Here is a 13,764-nt window from a genome sequence, read left to right as displayed (position 1 = left end):
TAACCACTCTACCTGGGCAGACTCATTGAACCTCATAATCATCCCCATATGGAAGGCACCATTATGATATCCATCTTATAGATGAGGAAACAGGCACAGAAAGAGATGGGTAATTTGCTCATTAGCACAGCTAATAGTGACTGGGTTAGGACTTACATCTGGGTGGTCTGGCTCCACAGTCTGAGCTCTGAATCACTCTGCCACATACCATCAGGAACTGCTAGGAGGTGAGGCTGAACCATATAAATTGGGGTGGAGGTGGATGTTTTAAGTATTCCCCCAAACAAAGTTAATTTCTATTAGAAATAAATGCAATCAGTTTTAAATGAATTCTTGCATTTTTCTGAGGAGGGACAACATGTTCATTTTAAAGGCTGTGGCCTTCTGGGTGTTACACTTTCTCCATGGGCACTGGAGACATGAAGATCTGAATTCAAGTCCTAATACCACTTCTCACTCGTCTTGTGACCTTTTTCCTACGTGAGTGTCTGTTTTCTCACCTATAAAATGAGTAATCACAGTTCCTATCTGCTAACACTGTCATGAGAATGATATGAATATGCATGTGAAAACTCAGCACACGGCACACAGCAAACACTCAGGGACTGGGACACGTTACTCTCAGAGACAGGCAGTGAAGGGTCCTTGCAGCACAGTCTGACGTCAAGACAGCCTGGGTTCAATTCGTCACAGCTCCTTCACTTACAACTGGTGTGACCCTTGAGCAAGGTGCTTAATTCTTCTGCGCTTCTCTATAAAATGTCTACATAGAACAATCTGTAGGGCTGTTTTGAAACTACCTATGACGACACAGGTAAACTGCTTAAGAGAGTGCCCGCTACATTGCACAACTACTCTCGATATATGTAAGGTGCCATTATTAACAAACCACCATTACACTTAATAAAAAAAGATAAAATTGATTGACATTACAAAGGAAAGGTAATTTTAAGATGATTATCAATAATGACTCTATAAACATTGAAAAGGGGGTCCCAGAAAAGGTGTTGAAAATATCTCCTTTGAAATGTTGTAGGTGGTTTGAGCTAGAGGCAGAGGGCTCTAAATCACAGATGCCTCCTCATGTTCTTTCCCTGGCCTGTGTTCCATCTTTCAAACACTCAACATGGGACTCAAGATACACTGCAAAACCCCATGGCAACCAGCGCTGAGTCAGAGTGTCCAGAGTGTGTCCTGAAAGTTGTTTGAGCTAAGGAGGCAGTGAAGCCCACATCACAGTGCTTTCCTCTTTGCAGGAGGCCTGACATTATCCTTCCAGCTGGTAAATCATCTTCCAGGCCCCCAAGAGAATAAGTAGTGAAAACAAGATTTCAGTTCAAATTGTTTTTTTTTTTTTTTCACTTGCAGCCCCAAACTTCCCAAGTCCTGTGATTCTAGACATTAACATTGACAACTTGGGAGATATCAGTGATAAGAAAGCTACTTAGTCCCATATTACACAATCCAGTAACCTTCCCTTTCATCCAGGTACATCATTTTTGGAGTGAGCATCGGGGCACCAGAGTCTCTGGTCACAGGGATATAACCTCCAGCAGCAGGAAGGAAACATTTTCTGGTTCTAATATTTCATTTTGTTTTCTATTCAGTGCTCAGGGTAAGATTTCTAATATCACCAATAATAACATCCTTTTTTTTTTTTAAAGAAAAGAAATTATTCTCATTAAGGACGTGTTAAGGGGGAGGTGAAAAGCAACATCATAAGGACGTGTTAAGGGGGAGGTGAAAAGCAACATCAGAGTTTTGGCAAATGGGAGTTTGATGTGAAAGCACAGTGGAAACTTTGTAAACAACTGAAGAAAACTGTTGTTGTTTTTTTTTTAATCATCCTTCATGCTAGGTGTTCGCCACTCAAATGCTGCAAGTCCACACAGTGTGAACAGAAAATCTTTTGAGAAAGGAGCTTGTTTGTGATATTCGGAGGGAATGCTTTAATTGACTTAATTTTCATTTTTCAGCTCTTGTGTGAGTCCACAACTGAGAGGTTCGCTGTTTCAGAGGCCCAGACCAGGGGCTGCAGGAGTGCCGTCTGAGCTCAAACACCTCCAGGGGCCATTTGGGCCATCCCAGTGAGTGAAGGAGGCTGCCCAGGAGTGAGCACAAGGACACCCTTAGACTCTGGGTAGGGGCAGCTGCTGAGCATCACTGCACAGGAATTAAAGGCTCCACGTTGCCAGATTTCCTGGCAAAAGAAACAAGAAATCTGGAGTTTTATGAAAAATCTCCTGATCTTTAAGTTTCGTCAACCAGTACAAAACTTGTTTAAACACCATGACGGCCAAACAAACTGTGTCCGGAGATTAGATTGTGGCCTTTAGCTTTAAATTTGTGCCCTCTGATAAAATAGAGATAACATGGGTTTTAGAATTAACCAGATTCCAGCTTTACAATCGACTACTTATATGACCTGGTGATTGATCAGTTCTGCCCAAGCCTCAGTTTCCTTACTTGGTTAACAAAGTCTGCACTGCAGCATAGTTGTGAGGATTAGAAGGAAAATACGTAAAATGACGAATACATAGCTGGTACTGGCAATTAGAGATGGCTAGTTTATCACCTAAATGTTCATATTGCCTGACACATTTTCATAAAATTCTAGCATTTTGGAGCAATAGAAAACTGAAAATCTCCGGCATTGGTGAAACTGCTATTTCGGACTCTATCTTCCTGCCTCACTATTTACCCAAGCATGAAAGCAACTTGCTCCACAGAACTCCTCCATGAGCCCTCTTAGCCAACAAAGAATTGCTGGAAACAGTGCATAGCCCACTCATACGGCAGTGGCAAGCCCACCACGAGGGGCCCGTATTTCTCCTCTGTGCTGCCAGCAGAGATGCTGGGTCGTATGGTATCCATCCAGACCCTCCATCTGGGGGTAGGGGATGGGGCTGGGGACAGAAGATGGGAAATAGTGGAGGAAAGGAGGAATGGTTGACTTTTACATCCACCCACATAAAGGTAGCCTAGGTACCCCTGAAATGGCCTATCCACCACATGCTCAAGGAAAGGAAAAGGTTTAAGTTAGGACCTTGTTTTGAGCCCCTTTTCTCAAGTTCACATGACCATCTAAGGCTCCAGGCCTCTGTCTCTGAGATGGGCTGTGTTCTACTGGACTCTGAGGTGTTCGAGGACACAAACTATGTCTTTTTCATAGTACCCAGAACATGCTAGGGTAATTTTCAGTGTCTGTGCCATCTTTTTACAGGGCTTTTATGAGAAGTAAATGAAATAATTTAAGTAGATGGGCTTTGCGAATGTAAAGTATTACATGGATACATTACTATTATAAACAATAATAATCTTGCATTAACATCCACTGATAATTAATGTTAGATATAACCACACTAATTATTACTAACAATTATTATTACCAATGATCCACCAAAGCACATGATTCATCACAACATGTTTTCACATGGAATTGATCCAAGGGAAGATCATTCTCAGAATTACTTAGAGCTTCCTATGGAGGAACTCAGTAACTACGTATTAAAATTAAATGGAAAAATGGAATTATAGGTGATTGAGCAACATCCTAGCAGTGTGGGAAACCGTCTGGCTTTTTCCAATGCGGACAAGAACTCTGCCCTTTACCAGGTCTCTGCCAAGGGCCACAGCCTCAGGAGTGCAGCTCTGCATCAGGGAGAACCCCCAGGTGCCCAGGGAACAGAGCATGTGCTCCAGGGAGATGAACAAATGCCTCCAGTTCATAACAGCTCTTGCCTTTTGAATCCCTGAGAAGTGTTAATTTATTCCATTTACATATGAAGTTCAGTTCCTGGGAGTCACTGAATATCAGCACACCCTAGAAGCCAGGGGCAAATATTTCCACCCTTCATCAGAAGATGAAATGTGTTTTAAATTATCATCACACTGAACTGTATCATATATTGTCACCATTACATGGCCAGGAGCAGGTACGGGGGGTGGGGGGAATTTAAAACAATAGGTATGAATTAAATTAAGGAAATTTAAATTCCCTAATACGTCTGAAACTCTCCATTGGGAATGTATTTCCAAGCTACAAGTCTTCTTTTCCTTCTTTTTTGACAGTTACAATCATGGTCATTAAAGATTTACCATAAGGTTTAAACAAAAAGCATCCTCCCATCTCCTCAGCCCTCAGACATACACTCCAAACCCTGCTGGTCTGCAAAGAACAACAATCCATTCTATCTTTCAGAACAACTGATTCCCAATATTTCAAAGGCAGATTTATCTTCTCGACTCTTTTTTTTTAAGTATAGTTGATTTACAATATTATATTAGTTTCAGGTTTATGGCAAAGTGATTCAGTACTTTTATAGATTATACTTCATTTAAAGTTACTACAAAATAATGACTATCACTCCTTGTGCTATACAATATACCCTTAATGGATAAAAAAGATGTGGTGTATATATATATACACAAAGAAATATTACTCTGTGATAAAAAAAAATGAAATCCTGCCATTTACAATAACATGGATGGACCTAGAGAGTATTATGCTTAGTGAAATAAGTCAGAGAAAGGCAAATACTGTATGTCATCACTTACATGTGGAATCTAAAAAATGAAACAGGAATATATACAGCATAACAGAAGCAGACTCACAGATACAGAGAACAAATTAGTGGTTACCCACAGGGAGATGGAAGCAGGGAGGGGCAATACCAGGGAAGGGGCTTAAGAGACATAAACTGGCACCTGGAAGGTTCCTTCCCCGGAACCACTTCGTACGCTTCCTGGACCTGAACTTTGAGGAGCAGCAGGTCTGCGAGGGTCCACGGGTGCTGCTCTTCCCGGGCATCGCCTGTTGGTGGCCCTTCAGCCTCGGCCACCACAGCCTTGGCCACCACAGCACCTCAGCCTCAGCCACCACAGCACCTCAGTCTCGGCCACCACAGCACCAACAGCCTCGGCCACCACAGCCTCGGCCACCACAGCACCTAAGCCTCGGCCACCACAGCCTCAGCCACCACAGCACCAAAGCCTCGGCCACCACAGAACCTCAGCCTCGGCCACCACAGCACCACAGCCTCGGCCACCGCAGCACCACAGCCTCGGCCACCACAGCACCACAGCCTCGGCCACCGCAGCACCACAGCCTCGGCCACCGCAGCACCACAGCCTCGGCCACCACAGCACCACAGCCTCGGCCACCACAGCACCTCAGCCTCGGCCACCACAGCACCACAGCCTCGGCCACCACAGCACCTCAGCCTCGGCCACCACAGCACCTCAGCCTCGGCCTCCACAGCACCACAGCCTCGGCCACCACAGCACCTCAGCCTCGGCCACCACAGCACCTCAGCCTCGGCCACCACAGCACCTCAGCCTCGGCCACCACAGCACCACAGCCTCGGCCACCACAGCACCTCAGCCTCGGCCACCACAGCACCTCAGCCTCGGCCACCACAGCACCTCAGCCTCGGCCACCACAGCACCTCAGCCTCGGCCACCACAGCACCTCAGCCTTGGCCACCACAGCCTTAGCCACTATAGCACCTCAGCCTCAACCACCACAGTTTGGCCACCACAGCCTTAGCCGGCCCCGCGGAGGGCTTTAGTTTGGCTCTGAGGTGGAGCAGGGACACTCCTGAGGTGACGGGCTGAGACTGCTGGGGAGTTTCCCCCGCTGACATACCGAGCCACAGACAGGGACATGGTGTGGCCTGAAGACACCCGGCTCCTCTCAGGGTTCTTCACCCACCCGTTTCCTGCTCCTGCCATGCCACAGGCTGAGACCTGCGCTCCCAGCCAGGACTTGTGGCTGCTCCCACAGACCTGACACCTGGGCCAAAAGTTCTCACATGAAGGAGAAAAACATGGCAGCAAAGCAGAAGGATGTTGAGTGCATCTCTCTCCACAGATGCATCAGGAATACATCAAAAGATGCAATAATTTCCACAGAAAACTGGCTGAACACCAGCAGAAGACCTTGGACACCAGAAAGGACTGCAAAGATCCCGCCATAACTAGCTGCCAGCATCCCTGCACATTTGGCGTCACCCCCAGGGCTCCTGTGATCCAAGCAGGGCGCTACTGTTGAGTCATATGCAGGGAGAAGAGCCACTATCAAATCTCTCTCCCCACACACCTGCATCTGCAGATGAACAATAAAGGAAACCCTCACTAAGGCAGACCCGAAGAGCTCCAAGGCAGCCTCAGGACCAGACTCTGGCAGTTAGACCACATGCAGAAGCAGGGACAAAACTAAAGCTGAACGCCAGGGGCAGGGGAACTAAGGAAGAGGTTCTAAAGGTGCTAAAGAGGTGCTGCAGACTAAATCCCCGTGATCAGCTAGGTAGCCCCTATGTCTTTGGAATATCTGAGGAAACAACGAATGTTTCCACAAATGAAAAAGGTCTAGCTCTGGCAGATGTGGACTGAGGGAGCAAGCACACATAGGAATTGGGCCAGATCAGAGCCTAAGTGGACCCCATAGGACTCACAGAAGGTCCAGAGTCCAACCCAGAGGCAGAGGAGGGCCTCTTGGGGAGGCGAAGGTGGCCTGAGGCTCAAGGTGGGTATAAGGACACTTAAAACTGAGACCCCCGAGGAAGCAGAATGATTATTAATTCTATTGATCTGATGGATTCTGTGGTCAGTTTTAGGTTTTTTTTTTTTTTTTATGATCTTACTCCTAAGAGAGTTTCACATTTTATAACATATTTTTATTCCATGTTCTACTTTCATTTTTAGACTTTTTAAATATTTCTATTTCTACCTAGCTTTTTTGTACTGCTGAGTTGATCTCCCCATCTTCTTTTCTTCTTTATCTTTACTTATTTATTTTTTATTATTCTGAAATTCTTTTTTTTAAGCTCTTTATTGGAATATAATTGCTTTACTTTCCTGCACCAGCTTTTGAGGTACACCAAACTGAAGCAGCTGTATTTATACATATATCCCCATATCCCCTCCCTCCCACGACTCCCTCCCACACTCCCTGTCCTGGCCCTCCTTTATCTTTAATATAGTTCAATTTTATTTTATTTTTTTCCCTTTTACTTTTCATATTTACAGTCATACTATGCTATTCTGTTGCTCTGTGTTCTATCCCTTTTATTTTATTTTATCTTGTTAAACTTTTAATCAATATTACTGGTCTACTCTGTTTCCTTGCTTTACTCTTCAAATGACACACTGCTTTGGTTTCTGTTATTAGGTTTTGCCTTTATATCTTAGTTCTAATTATAATGGTTTGAATTCATTTTGGGATTCTTCAGTCTATCTGGTAGTTCTCTTGCTCTTTGTTATATTTGCTCCCTGTTTCTATTTGGTCCCTGTTATACTTGGTCCTTGTTTACAACAATTTCCGTGGGTTTTTGTTCCTTTGTTTTTGTTTTGAATTTTTGTACGTTTTCTCTTTTAATTGTCTGACTGCATTCTGGCATTCTTCTGTCAGGTTGTTCTAGTGTTTTATGTTCTGTTGGGTTCCGTTTTTATGTTTCTTGTGCATATATGTGTTTCCTTGATACAGTATTTGTTTGTTTGACTTAACCTTTTATCATTAGTCTGGGGCTTGGATAGTCTTTTCTAATTCCTGTTATTGCAAGGATGAGTGACCTCTGCAGTCTGGATCCCTCAATCAGAAGTCAGCTAGGAGGCTTTGGGGAGGGAGCACTGAGTCCAGGATGCTAGACCACTAGAGAGTCCTCAACCACAGGGAAGATTAACCACAGAGAACTCTCATGGAGCATCTATCAGAGTGTAAGACCCAGCTTCGCCCAACTGCCTGCAACTGCCAGTGCTGGATACCTCATACCAAACTACAAACAAGACAGGAACACAAACCCACCCATCAGCACACAGACTACATAAAGCCATATTAACCTCACAGATACCCTAAAACACACCACCTGACATGGCCCTGATCATCAGAGGGAAAAGACTCAGATCCACACACCAGAAAGCAGGCACTAGACACCCCCACCAGGAAGCCTACTCAAGACACTGGACCAAACCCATCACAGGGAACAGAGAGCAGAAACAAGAGGAATTACTACCAGGCAGCACAGGGAAAGGAGACAGCAAATCCTATAAATTAGAAAAAAATGAGAAAACAAAGAAACACCTTGCAGGCAAAGGAGCAAGATAAAAACCCACAAGAGCAAATAAATGAAGAGGAAATAGGAAAACTGCCTGAAAAAGAATTCAGAGTAATGATAGTTAAGATGATCCAAAATCTTGATAACAAAATAGTGAAAATACAAGAAATATTTAATAAGGACCTAGAAGAACCAAAGAGCAAACAAACAGTAATGAACAACACAATGATTGAAATGAAAAATACTCTACATGGTATAAACAGCAGAATAACTGAGGAAGAAAAACAAGTAAGTGAGTTGCAAGATAGAACGGGGGAAATAACTGCCACAGAGCAGGAAAAAGAAAAAAGAAAAATAAAAGAATGCAAGACAGTCTCAGAGACCTGGGGGACAACATTAAGTGCACCAACATTCAAATCATAGGCATCCCAGAAGAAGAAGAAAACAAGAAAGGGTCTGAGAAAATATTTGAAGAGGTTATAGTGGAAAACTTCCCCAACATGAGAAAGGAAATAGTTAATCAAGTCCAAGAAGTGTGGAGTGTCCCATACAAAATAAACCCAAGGAGAAACACACTGAGGCACATATTAATCAAACTACCAAAATTTAAACACAAAGAAAAAATATTAAAAGTAGCAAGAGAAAAGCAACAAATAACATATAAGGGAAACCTATAAGCATAACAGCTGATCTTTCTGCAGAAACTCTGCAGGCCAGAAGGGAGTGGCAGGATATACTGAAAGTCCTGAAAGAGAAAAACCTACAGCTAAGAATACTCTACCTAGCAAGAATCTCATTCAGATTTGATGGAGAAATCAAGTGCTATACAGACAAGCAAAAGTTAAGAGGATTCAGCACCGCTAAATCAGCCTTACAACAAGTGCTAAAGGAACTTTTATAGGAAGGAAACACAAGAGCAGGAAAAGACCTAAAAAAAACAAACCCAGAACAATAAAGAAGATGGTAATAGGAACATATATGTCAATAATCACCTTAAATGTAAATGAATTAAATGCTCCAACCAAAAGACACAGACTGGCTGAATGGATACAAAAACAAGACCCGTCTATATGCTGTCTACAAGAAACCCACTTCAGACCAAGGGACACATACAGACTGAAACTAAGGGGATGGAAAAAGATATTCCATGAGAATGGAAGTCAAAAGAAAGTGGGAGTAGCAATACTCACATCCGACAAATTAGACTTTAAAGTAAAGAATATTACAAGAGACATGGAAGGACACTACATAATGATCAAGGGATCCAACCAAGAACATGTCACAAAGGTAAATATCTATGCACCCAACATAGGAGCACCTCAATACATAAGGCAAATGCTAACAGCCATAAAAGGGGACATCAATAATAACACAATAATAGGAGGAGACTTTAACACCCCACTTATAAGAATGGACAGATTATCCAAACAGAAAATAAATAAGACAGCACAGGCTTTAAATGACATATTAGACCATCTCAACTTAATTGATATTTATAGGACATTCCATCCAAAAACTGCAGAATACACATTCTTCTCAAGTGCACATGGAACATTCTCTAGGATAGATCACATCTTGGGTCACAAATCAAGCCTCGGTAAATTCAAGAAAACTGAAAACATAACAAGCATCTTCTCTGACCACAATGCCATGAGACTAGATATCCATTATCTGAACAAAACTGTAAAAATTACAAACACATGGAGGCTAAACAATACATTATTAAACAACCAAGAAATCACTGAAAAAATCAAAGACGAAATCAAAAAAATCTAGAAACAAATGACAATGAAAACACAACAACCCAAAACCTATGGGACCCAGCAAAGGCAGTTCTAAGAGAGAAGTTTATAGCAATACAGTCCTCCCTCAAGAAACAAGAAAAATATCAAATAAACAACCTAACCTTACACCTAAAACAACTAGAGAAAGAAGAACAAAAAAACCCTCAAGTGAGCAGAAGGAAAGAAACCATAAAGATCAGAGCAGAAAGAAACAAAAAAGAAATGAAGGCAATACTAGCAAAGATCAATAAAACTAAAAGCTGGTTCTTTGAGAAGATAAACAAAATGGAAAAACCATTAGCCAGACTCATCAGGAAGAAAAGGGAGAAGACACAAATCAACAGAATTAGAAATGAAAAAGGAGAAGTAACAACGGACACCGCAGAAATACAAAACATCATGAGATACTACTACAAGGAACTATATGCCAATAAATTGCATAACCTGGAAGAAATGGATAAACTCTTAGAAAAGTACAATCTTCCAAGACTGAACCAGGAAGGAATAGAAAATATGAACAGACCAATCACAAGTACGGAAATTGAGATTGTGATTAAAAATCTCCCAACAAACAAAAGCCCTGGGCCAGATGGCTTCACAGGCGAATTCTATCAAACATGTAGAGAACAGCTAACACCCATCCTTCTCAAGCTCTTCCAAATACAGCAGAAGGAGGAACACTCCCAAACTCATTTTACGAGGCCACCATCACCGTGATACCAAAACCAGGCAAAGATGTCACAAAAAAAGAAAATTACAGGCCCATATCACTGGTGAATATAGATGCAAAAACCCTCAACAAAATACTAGCTAACAGAATCCAACAGCACATTAAAAAGATCATACACCATGATCACATGGGGTTTATCCCTGGAATGCAAGGTTTCTTCAATATATGCAAATCAATCAATGTGATACATCATATTAACAAATTGAAGGATAAAAACCATATGATCATCTCAATAGATGCAGAAAAACCTTTTGACAAAGTTGAACATCCATCTATGATAAAAACTCTCCAGAAAATGGGCATAAAAGTAAGTTACCTCAACATATTAAAAGCCACACATGACAAACCAACAGCCAACATCGTTCTCAATGGGGAAAAACTGAAAGCATTTCCTCTAAGCACAGGAACAAGACAAGGGTGCCCCTCTCACCATTATTATTCAACATAGTTTTGGATGTCTTAGCCACAGCAATCAGAGAAGAAAACAAAATAAAAGGAATCCAAGTTGGAAAAGAAGTAAAATTGTCCCTCTTTGCAGATGACATGATAATATACATAGAAAACCCTAAAGAAGCTACCACAAAACTGCTAGCACTCATCGATGAATTCAGTAAAGTAGCAGGATACAAAATTAATGCACAGAAATCGCTTGCATTCATATACACTAACAATGAAAGAGAAGAAAGAAAAATTAAGGAAACACTTTCATTTACCACTGCAACAAAAATAATAAAATACCTAGGAATAAACCTGCCTAAGGAGGCAAAAGACGTATATGCAGAAAACTATAAGACACTGATGGAAGAAATGAAAGATGATACAAACAGATGGAGGGACATACCATGTTCTTGGATTGGAAGAATCAACATTGTGAAAATGACTATCCTACCCAAAGCAATTTACAGATGCAATGCAATCCCTATCAAATTACCAATGGCATTTTTCACAGAACTAGAGCAAGAAATTTTACAATTTGTTGGAAACGCAAAAGACCCCAAATAGCCAAAGCTATCTTAAGAAGGAAAGGTGGAGTTGGTGGAATCAGGCTCCCTGACTTCAAACTATACTATAAGGCTACAGTGATCAAGACAGCACGGTACTGGCACAAAATCAGAAATATAGATCAATGAAACGAAATAGAGAGCCCAGAGATAAACCTACACACATATGGGTACCTTATCTTTGACAAAGGAGGCACGAATATACAATGGAAAAAAGACAGCCTCTTCAATAAGTGGTGCTGGGAAAATTGGATAGCAACATGTAAAAGAATGAAATTAGAATACTTCCTAACACCATACACAAAAATAAACCCAAAATGGATTAAAGACCTAAACGTAAGGCCAGAGACTATAAAACTCCTAGAGGAAAACATAGGCAGAACACTCTATGACATAAACCAAAGCAAGACCCTTTTTGACCCACCTGCTAGAATAATGGAAATAAAATCAAGAATAAACAAATGGGATTTAATGAAACATAAAAGCTTTTGCACAGCAAAAGAAATCATGAACAAGACAAGAAGACAACCCTAAGAATGGGAGAAAATACTTGCCAATGAAGCAATGGACAAAGGATTAATCTCCAAAATATACAAGCAGTTCATGCAGCTCAATATCAAAAAAGCAAAACTCAATCCAAAAATGGGTGCAAGACCTCAATAGACATTTCTCCAAAGAAGACATGCAGACAGCTAACAAACTCGTGAAAATATGCTCAACATCACTAATCATTAGAGAAATGCAAGTCAAAGCCACAATGAGGTATCACTTCACACCGGTCAGAACGGCCATCATCAAAACATCTAGAAACAATAAATGCTGGAGAGGGTGTGGAGAATAGGGAACCTTCCTGCATTGCTGGTGGGAATGTAAGTTAGTACAGCCACTATGGAAAACAGTATGGAGGTTCCTTAAATATCTAAAAATAGAACTACCATACGACCCAGCAATCCGACTACTGGGCATATACCCAGAGAAAACCATGATCCAAAAAGAAACATGTACCATAATGTTCATTGCAGCACTATTTACAACAGCCAGTACATGGAAGCAACCTAAATGCCCATCCACAGATGAATGGATAAAGAAGATGTGGCACATATATACAAATGGAATATTACTCAGCCATAAAAAGGAATGAAGTTGAGTTATTTGTATTGAGGTGGATGGACCTAGAGTCTGTCATACAGAGCGAAGTAAGCCAGAAAGAGAAAAACAAATACCAGATGCTAACTCATATATGTGGAATCTAAAGAAATGGTCCTGATGAACCCAGTGACAGGGCAAGAATAAAGACGCAGATGTAGAGAACGGATTTGAGGGACACAGGCTGGGGGGCGAAGGGGAAGCTGGGATGAAGTGAGAGAGTAGCACTGACATATATACACTACCAAATGTAAAGTAGATAGCTAGTGGGAAACTGCCGCATAACACAAGGAAATCAACTTGATGACTGGTGATGATTTAGAGAGGTGGGATAAGGAGGGTGGGAAGGAGTCACAGAGAGGAGGGGATGTGGGGATACACGTATAAATAGAGCTGATTCACTTTGTTGTGCAGCAAAAACTGGCACAACAGTGTAAAACAATTATATTCCAATAAAGAGCTTTAAAACAAAATAGAAAACAACAGCAAAAAAACCCCAAAACTTAACACCCAGTCCTCATACAATTTGTTTCAATTTTTAAAAAAAGCAAACAAAAGCCAGCTGCAGAATTCAACCTGTGATATTGCCACACAAACCGTCAAAGGCTGCTCTAATGACCAATGTAAGTATAAAATAGCAATAAAGAGCCGAGGCCCTGTAGCTTGACCGGAAAATTTTAGATTTCCCACTTACAAACTGAATGTTCCTGGGAAAATCCTTAATCTTTCTGCTTCCTCATCTTTTTCCTCATAGGATTGTTTTGCGGATGAAATTAGTTATTTTACATAAAGCACTTAGTGCCTTACACTTGATAAGCACCTAGAACAGTGCCCAGTAAAATTTAGCTAATATTAACTTCTCACTCCAAAAAATAAATGTGTGATGTGGCCGCTGTAAGGCAGTCCCTGCTGCCCATCCCCAGGGGCTACTACGTCTACAATGAGCACACAAATTAAGAATAAATGTCAAAATAACCACAGCTTAAAACATCAAGATATGTAAGGAACCTAAGTGTTCTTTGACAGATGAATGAATAAAGAAGATGTGG

At 41.5% G+C, this 13,764-nt stretch overlaps 1 protein-coding gene across 1 annotated transcript in view; it reads right to left on the bottom strand.

Moving 5' to 3' along the window:
* The window catches only part of CPNE4 (copine 4), a 546,940-nt gene that overhangs the window by 364,498 nt on the left and 168,678 nt on the right, over positions 1–13,764 (bottom strand). The gene's annotated exons all lie outside the window — the stretch shown is intronic.

Source organism: Hippopotamus amphibius, chromosome 6 (assembly GCF_030028045.1).
Source record: "Hippopotamus amphibius kiboko isolate mHipAmp2 chromosome 6, mHipAmp2.hap2, whole genome shotgun sequence".
Lineage (NCBI taxonomy): Eukaryota > Metazoa > Chordata > Mammalia > Artiodactyla > Hippopotamidae > Hippopotamus > Hippopotamus amphibius.
Note: the sequence above shows the minus strand (reverse complement) of the source record. Positions and strands in the feature narration are given on the sequence as shown.